Source organism: Anastrepha obliqua, unplaced genomic scaffold (genome assembly GCF_027943255.1).
Source record: "Anastrepha obliqua isolate idAnaObli1 unplaced genomic scaffold, idAnaObli1_1.0 ptg000063l, whole genome shotgun sequence".
Classification (NCBI taxonomy): Eukaryota; Metazoa; Arthropoda; class Insecta; order Diptera; family Tephritidae; genus Anastrepha; species Anastrepha obliqua.
In genome coordinates, this window is record NW_026562202.1 from 195,001 (window position 1) to 202,500 (window position 7,500).

Genomic DNA, 7,500 nt, shown 5'->3' on the forward strand with positions numbered 1-7,500 from the left:
CCTGAACCTCAGCCCTGGGAAAAAACTCGCCTAACAGAACATTGGCACACTCTCTCCACGTCGATAATACAGTATCACCTACGCGAAGAGAGCTAGCCATCTCATTTCGACGACCCCGACAGATCCTATAGACCTGTCCCCAAGGGTCGTCCCTATTTTCCCCCACAAATCTCCTCCACTCTTCCTCCTTCACTCTCACAAGCATCTTCTTATACTCTTTCATCCCTACGCTAAATTGATACTTGAGCTGAGACAGATTCTCCGAATTGGTCCGCCTGCCGCGTTGAAACAAACGCCTCAAGCGTCGGACAGACCTCCTCTTTGAATTTAACTCACTCGTCCACCATTTCACACCTTTCATTCTCACAGCCCTAGCTTTCCTAAACAATAAGTCATTCACACCCCAAACACATTCATATAGACGAGCAATTTGCTCGTCAACCCCCAATTCCTCAAACTCCCTAAGCGGTATATCCAATACCGCTTCCCTAACAGTATGTCCATATCGGTTCCAGTCGGTACACGAGGTACGCCATCGCCTCAATGGACTCCCCCCTTCTAACTGCGGGGTACGGGGAGTAACCATAATTTGTATTAAATTATGGTCACTAATTCCCCAACCCCCCCTAACGCTCCATTTACACTCGAACCTACTCGCTGCTACCTCATTCATGAGCGTCACGTCAATGTCACTCACACCTCTAGGCCCCTCGAACGTGTACCATTCACATGGCTCATTTGCGATGTGAAGGTTATTAGCCACAACCCATTCGCTCATAACCACACCCCGATTGTGGCTCCGATATCCAGCAGTATGCCTGGATACCTTGCTGAACCACATCGGGGAGGTAGCGTTCGCATCAAGACACACGATGGCAGGAATGCTACTCTCATGTAGTAGCACCGCATCAATGTATCTTAAGTAGGGCTCTAGAGGCTCGTCAGACTTGCAGTACAAGCTGACGACATTCATTCTGCCGAATTCCCCCTCGACACACACACATACTCCCCACTGTGATGAGTCAACTACTACGCAAGAGTAGCTTGGCTCACACACAGCTACTGCGGCCTTGACTCCAAGGTCCGTAAAGACCCTGAAGCCCCCAGGAAGACCTCTCACCACCCCATTGGTGGAGTATGGTTCCTGGAGCAAAGCAATGCCGCAGCCCCCCTCCGACATACACGCCCCCAATTCACACATCACGGCATAGGACCCCTGACAGTTCAGTTGATATAGTTCAACCATCAATGTCTAGCGTTCGCACGGGCAACAATGGCACAGTACACCGGGCAGACAGTGGACATCATTAGATGTCCGGCTGGCTTGCCCTTAAATGCACAGTTGCGACAATGCGGGGCATTGCCACAACCTGCACTCCTGTGCCCTTCCTGCCCGCACCTACGGCAGACATCCTTCTTGGCTCTGCACTCTGCCACCCTGTGATCAAAGCCCATGCATCGGAAGCAGCCGGGCGTCAGTTGGTCCAGCCGTACCCGGAAGGAAAACCACTTTATGTAGCAACGACCCGCTTCCACGAGGGCGGACATTAACATGTCCGTACCCTCAAGGACCACGTTCGTCACCCCATCAGGGCTGACCTTCCAAGGACGGCTGACCATTCTCACGTCCTTCTCACGGCACCCAGGGCTGAACTCCTTGAGGTTCAACCGGAACAACTCTCCCATGAAATCTTCAGGGGAGATCTCCGTGTGGACCCCCTGGACCACAACCCTAGGCCCCAGCTTCCGATGTATGCTCACATCGAGCCCTACCTCGGAAAACTTGGCATTTTTCGCCAAGTTATCCCTCTCAGCAACGGATGGGGTGCGAATAATCGCACCTCCATCCTTCAACGGGCGCACCTCGTGCACTCTAACCCCCATGGAAGGCCCAACCTCCTTTACCACTTTCTTGATCACCTCTTTGGACGTAGTGGGGGTCTTACCCCTTACTACGACCGACCAGGTCTCAACTGGCTTGGGCACCGGCAACGCAGGCAACACAGGCGCAGGCGCCTGAGGTGCCGGCATCATCGCTGCACCAGCCAGCGAAGCTCCAGCCGTCCTCCGAGGTGCTTCCTCCCTACTTGTATTTGTGGCTTCCAACCGCCCACGAAGATGGGCGATCTCCGCTACCATCTCCACAAAAAGCTCCTCGAACTCCAAGGAGTATCCCAGGAGGTCCTTAGCTAAACTCTTCGGGACGCCGTCCATATCTATGACGGCTCCACTAAAGGCCGTCACAATGGACTTAAAACGCCCCATAAATTGCCCACCAACTTTTTCACCGAACGCTTTCGAATTCTCCAGGGAAGCACCCAATTCCCCGCGGATTTGCTCCAAACGCTTCCCTGCTGGACCTAATTTTTCCCCTGCTTTACGCACCTTCTTCTCGCCCCCCTTTTTTTTTCCCCTCGGAAGCCCCCTCGCTTCCGCTTACCCCCGACTTACCTTCAGGTAACTTAGGGGCTACCTTCCCCTCATCACTCACCTTTACTACCGGAACTGCTGTATCTCCAGCGGTCTTCTTCCTAATACGGGGAGGGGACCGCAAAACAACCTCCTCCTCCCCGGACGTTGATTCGTCCATTGCCGACGATGGCACCGCCAAACCGCTTGGAAGAGGGGTGTTCGCCCTCTTCCGAATACCGTCTAGTTTGGGCATCGCCCAATACCCCACTAACTGGCTTGACGAATCCGCCGTATATCGCTCTCAAGCAACAACAAAAACAGGTTACTCTTGGGCGACAGTAAGGTACTGCAAGGCAGGGATGAGTCCCGCACAGGCACGCACACAGCAACCACACCTAACGGCAAGCCAAAGCAACCGCGAGGGCGTAGCCCACACCACCAGCCAAAGGTCTGGCAAAGGCCACCACCAATGCCCTGCCGGACAGAACACCGTTCTCCGCACAGAGACGGGTCGACCAATATGAAGCTAACGCCGGGCTCGACCGTAGGCCAAACGCAGCACGCTGTGAACACGGCACCTGCACAAGGTATTCAACCTTGGCGCAGCACTGTACCCACGCACAAAAAATAACACCCCTTATATCACTGCCGAAGATAGCAATATAACAGCACGCCAAACTATCAACGCACTCACTATATCCACGCCGAAAAACTAACGGCACGCACCAAGTACCACACCGAAAATTAACGGCACTCGCAAAACCACGCCGAAGAATAACGGCACACACACGCAAAAATATAATCAATAGTTCACAGCTATGTACAGCCACGCACACAATTGGCGTCACTCGAATAACGGTGAAAACACAGCGGTATTTTCCCGTATTCACACAACGGCACTCACCAATTGCCCGCAATCAATGTACAGTTAATGTACAGTTAATGTACAGCCACAATTGGCGTCACTCGAATAACGGTGAAAACACAGCGGTATTTTCCCGTATTCACACAACGGCACTCACCAATTGCCCGCAATCAATGCACAGTTAATGTACAGTTAATGTACAGCCACAATTGGCGTCACTCGAATAACGGTGAAAACACAGCGGTATTTTCCCGTATTCACACAACGGCACTCACCAATTGCCCGCAATCAATGCACAGTTAATGTACAGTTAATGTACAGCCACAATTGGCGTCACTCGAATAACGGTGAAAACACAGCGGTATTTTCCCGTATTCACACAACGGCACTCACTAATTGCCCGTAATCAATGTACAGTTAATGTACAGCCACAATTGGCGTCACTCGAATAACGGTGAAAACACAGCGGTATTTTCCCGTATTCACACAACGGCACTCACTAATTGCCCGTAATCAATGTACAGGTAATGTACAGCCACAATTGGCGTCACTCGAATAACGGTGAAAACACAGCGGTATTTTCCCGTATTCACACAACGGCACTCACTAAGCACAAGCACAATGTGCCCGAATCGATATACAGTTAATGTATAGCTACACTGTAGCTTCACTAGAGTAGCGGTAACACTCGCGAATATAACACAAAAGAGAATCACAAAAATTTCTTGCGCTTAAAACACGGCACGTCTGCACTGCTCAACAGTCACACTGAGAATGAGTAGATAGGGACAGTAGGAATCTCGTTAATCCATTCATGCGCGTCACTAATTAGATGACGAGGCATTTGACTACCTTAAGAGAGTCATAGTTACTCCCGCCGTTTACCCGCGCTTACTTGAATTTCTTCACTTTGACATTCAGAGCACTGGGCAGAAATCACATTGTGTCAACACCCGTTAGGGCCATCACAATGCTTTGTTTTAATTAGACAGTCGGATTCCCCAAGTCCGTGCCAGTTCTGAATTGATTGTTAATTGATAATCGTTATAATTTAAAAGGAATATATATCGAATGATATAATTCCTTAAAAATTTTAGCAAGAAAGTTCCACAATTGGCTACGTAACTACTATCCGGGGAACAAGAATCGTAATTCTCTATTTACCCAGAACGAGTACATAAACCATGGTATTGCTTCCCAATCAAGCCCGACTATCTCAATCTTCAGAGCCAATCCTTATCCCGAAGTTACGGATCTAATTTGCCGACTTCCCTTACCTACATTATTCTATCGACTAGAGACTCTTCACCTTGGAGACCAGCTGCGGATATTGGTACGGCCTGTTGAGAAGTTTGCGTGACCCCACCATAAATTTTCAAGGTCCGAGGAGAAAATATCGACACAACAGTAAATGTCATGCTCTTCTAGTCCATCTACCATATCTCTCTTCGAAAGACTTCCATGGTAGTACGACTATAAAACAGAAAAGAAAACTCTTCCGATATCTCTCGACGGCTTCTTTATGGTCGTTCCTGTTGCCAGGATGAGCACAAGGCCCATTTTTAATAACAAACGGATACTCAACAGGTTACGGAATTGGAACCGTATTCCCTTTCGTTCAAAATAATTCAAGTATTTTAATTATTTTTAAATATATTTTTATTAATATTTTTTTTTATTAAAAACTTGAAAATTTTCGGCTTTCGCCTTGAACTTAGGACCGACTAACTCGTGATCAACCACTGTTCACACGAAACCCTTCTCCACTTCAGTCCTCCAAGGTCTCATTCGATTATTTGCTACTACCACCAAGATCTGTACCAATAGCGGCTCCATGCAGGCTTACGCCAAACACTTCTAAGCACACTATTGTACCCTCCTACTCACTAAAGTTTCAAAATTTATAAATCAATCGAAATTGTTTTATAAATCATCTACTTTAGCGGTAATGTATAGGTATACAACTTAAGCGCCATCCATTTTAAGGGCTAGTTGCTTCGGCAGGTGAGTTGTTACACACTCCTTAGCGGATTACGACTTCCATGTCCACCGTCCTGCTGTTTTAAGCAACCAACGCCTTTCATGGTATCTGCATGAGTTGTTAATTTAGGCACCGTAACATTACGTTTGGTTCATCCCACAGCGCCAGTTCTGCTTACCAAAAGTGGCCCACTGGGCACATTATATCATAACCTCAACCTTCATATCAAGAAAGGTGAGGTTCTTACCCATTTAAAGTTTGAGAATAGGTTAAAATCGTTTCGACCCTAAGGCCTCTAATCATTCGCTTTACCAGATAAGATTATTTTATATAATTTTTAAATGCACCAGCTATCCTGAGGGAAACTTCGGAGGGAACCAGCTACTAGATGGTTCGATTGGTCTTTCGCCCCTATACTCAATTCTGACAATCGATTTGCACGTCAGAACTGTTTCGGTCTTCCATCAGGGTTTCCCCTGACTTCAACCTGATCAAGTATAGTTCACCATCTTTCGGGTCACAGCATATATGCTCAAGGTACGCTCCAGTTAGAGGTATAAATAATAATAAATTATCATTATACATAACTATATGGAACGCCCCGGGATTGAATTAATTGACTATTTATTAAAAAATAGACTAAAAATTAATCCCATTATATTTAAGTTAAGTTAATTATGCCATTAAGTTTAATATAACTCAATGACTTGCACATATGTTAGACTCCTTGGTCCGTGTTTCAAGACGGGTCCCGAAGGTATCCTGAATCTTTCGCATTGTTAATCATATAAATGCATACAAATAAATATTAATATCATAGATATTAAATTTTTTGTAAAATTCAAAAAATGAATTTTAGCATTATATATAATAAAATCTATCAACACTTTATCAAATCATTAGTATTTATTTTATGTTAATATGCTTAAAAAGCAAATTAATTTAAATAAACTTAATATCACCAATGATCTTTTGATAAATACTTTATTATGTTAATAGATTACAATGTCCTTATATGAAAAAAATGCACATTATTTTTTTAATTATTTAATGATGAATTTTTCATAATGGATATTCAGGTTCATCGGGCTTAACCTCTAAGCAGTTTCACGTACTATTTAACTCTCTATTCAGAGTTCTTTTCAACTTTCCCTCACGGTACTTGTTTACTATCGGTCTCATGGTTATATTTAGTTTTAGATGGAGTTTACCACCCACTTAGTGCTGCACTATCAAGCAACACGACTCTTTGGAAATATCTTTCTAGTAATCATTAACGTTATACGGGCCTGGCACCCTCTATGGGTAAATGGCCTCATTTAAGAAGGACTTAAATCGTTAATTTCTCATACTAGATATTAAGATATTCCATACACTGCATCTCACATTTGACATATAGACAAAGTGACTTAGTGCTGAACTATTTTCTTTTCGCTCGCCGCTACTAAGAAAATCCTTGTTAGTTTCTTTTCCTCCCCTCATTAATATGCTTAAATTCAGGGGGTAATCCCATATGAGTTGAGGTTGTTTTAATATTCTTTTTTTATCTTCTCACAATTTAATAAAAAAATTATATCATCTTTTCATCTCTATTTTTCTTTTCTCCTTTTATATATTGTAAATATATAAAAATAATAATAATGTAAAATGAGGCAATCCTAGAATAAAAAATTTAATTTTTATGCTAGACATTCCTCCTTTTAATTACATATATAAATTATTATTTTATATATATATATAAATAATATGAAAATTTTTTGTAAAGAATACTTAGATTCAATATTTTCATCATTTCATTTTATTTGAGAGGATTTTTTTTTTTAAAGAATATATAATAAATAAAATTCATTATATATCTTTATTTTTTTTGCTATTAATATTATGAATTATTTAAAATCCAATAATATACACATTTGCTTAAATTCAATTATTTTTATAAAAGAATAAGCAACTTATTTAGCATAGTCTTACAACCCTCAACCATATGTAGTCCAAGCAGTACTTTAAAATTGAATTTAATGTACATAACAGCATGGACTGCGATATGCGTTCAAAATGTCGATGTTCATGTGTCCTGCAGTTCACACGATGACGCACAGTTTGCTGCGTTCTTCATCGACCCATGAGCCAAGTGATCCACCGCTTAGAGTATTTTTTTATTTATTTTTATTTATAACAAATGTCAATTTTTTTTTGCATATATTAATTGAAAGAGTAAAATTAAATAATATTAATAATATAT

General features: G+C 43.2%; 2 pseudogenes; both read right to left on the minus strand.

The window, feature by feature from the left end:
• Positions 1-4,015: 4,015 nt before the first annotated feature.
• LOC129251679 (large subunit ribosomal RNA) lies at positions 4,016-6,785 on the minus strand (annotated as a pseudogene).
• Positions 6,786-7,228: 443 nt separating this feature from the next.
• On the minus strand, positions 7,229-7,409 carry LOC129251690 (5.8S ribosomal RNA; annotated as a pseudogene).
• Between the last annotated feature and the right edge of the window lie 91 nt (positions 7,410-7,500).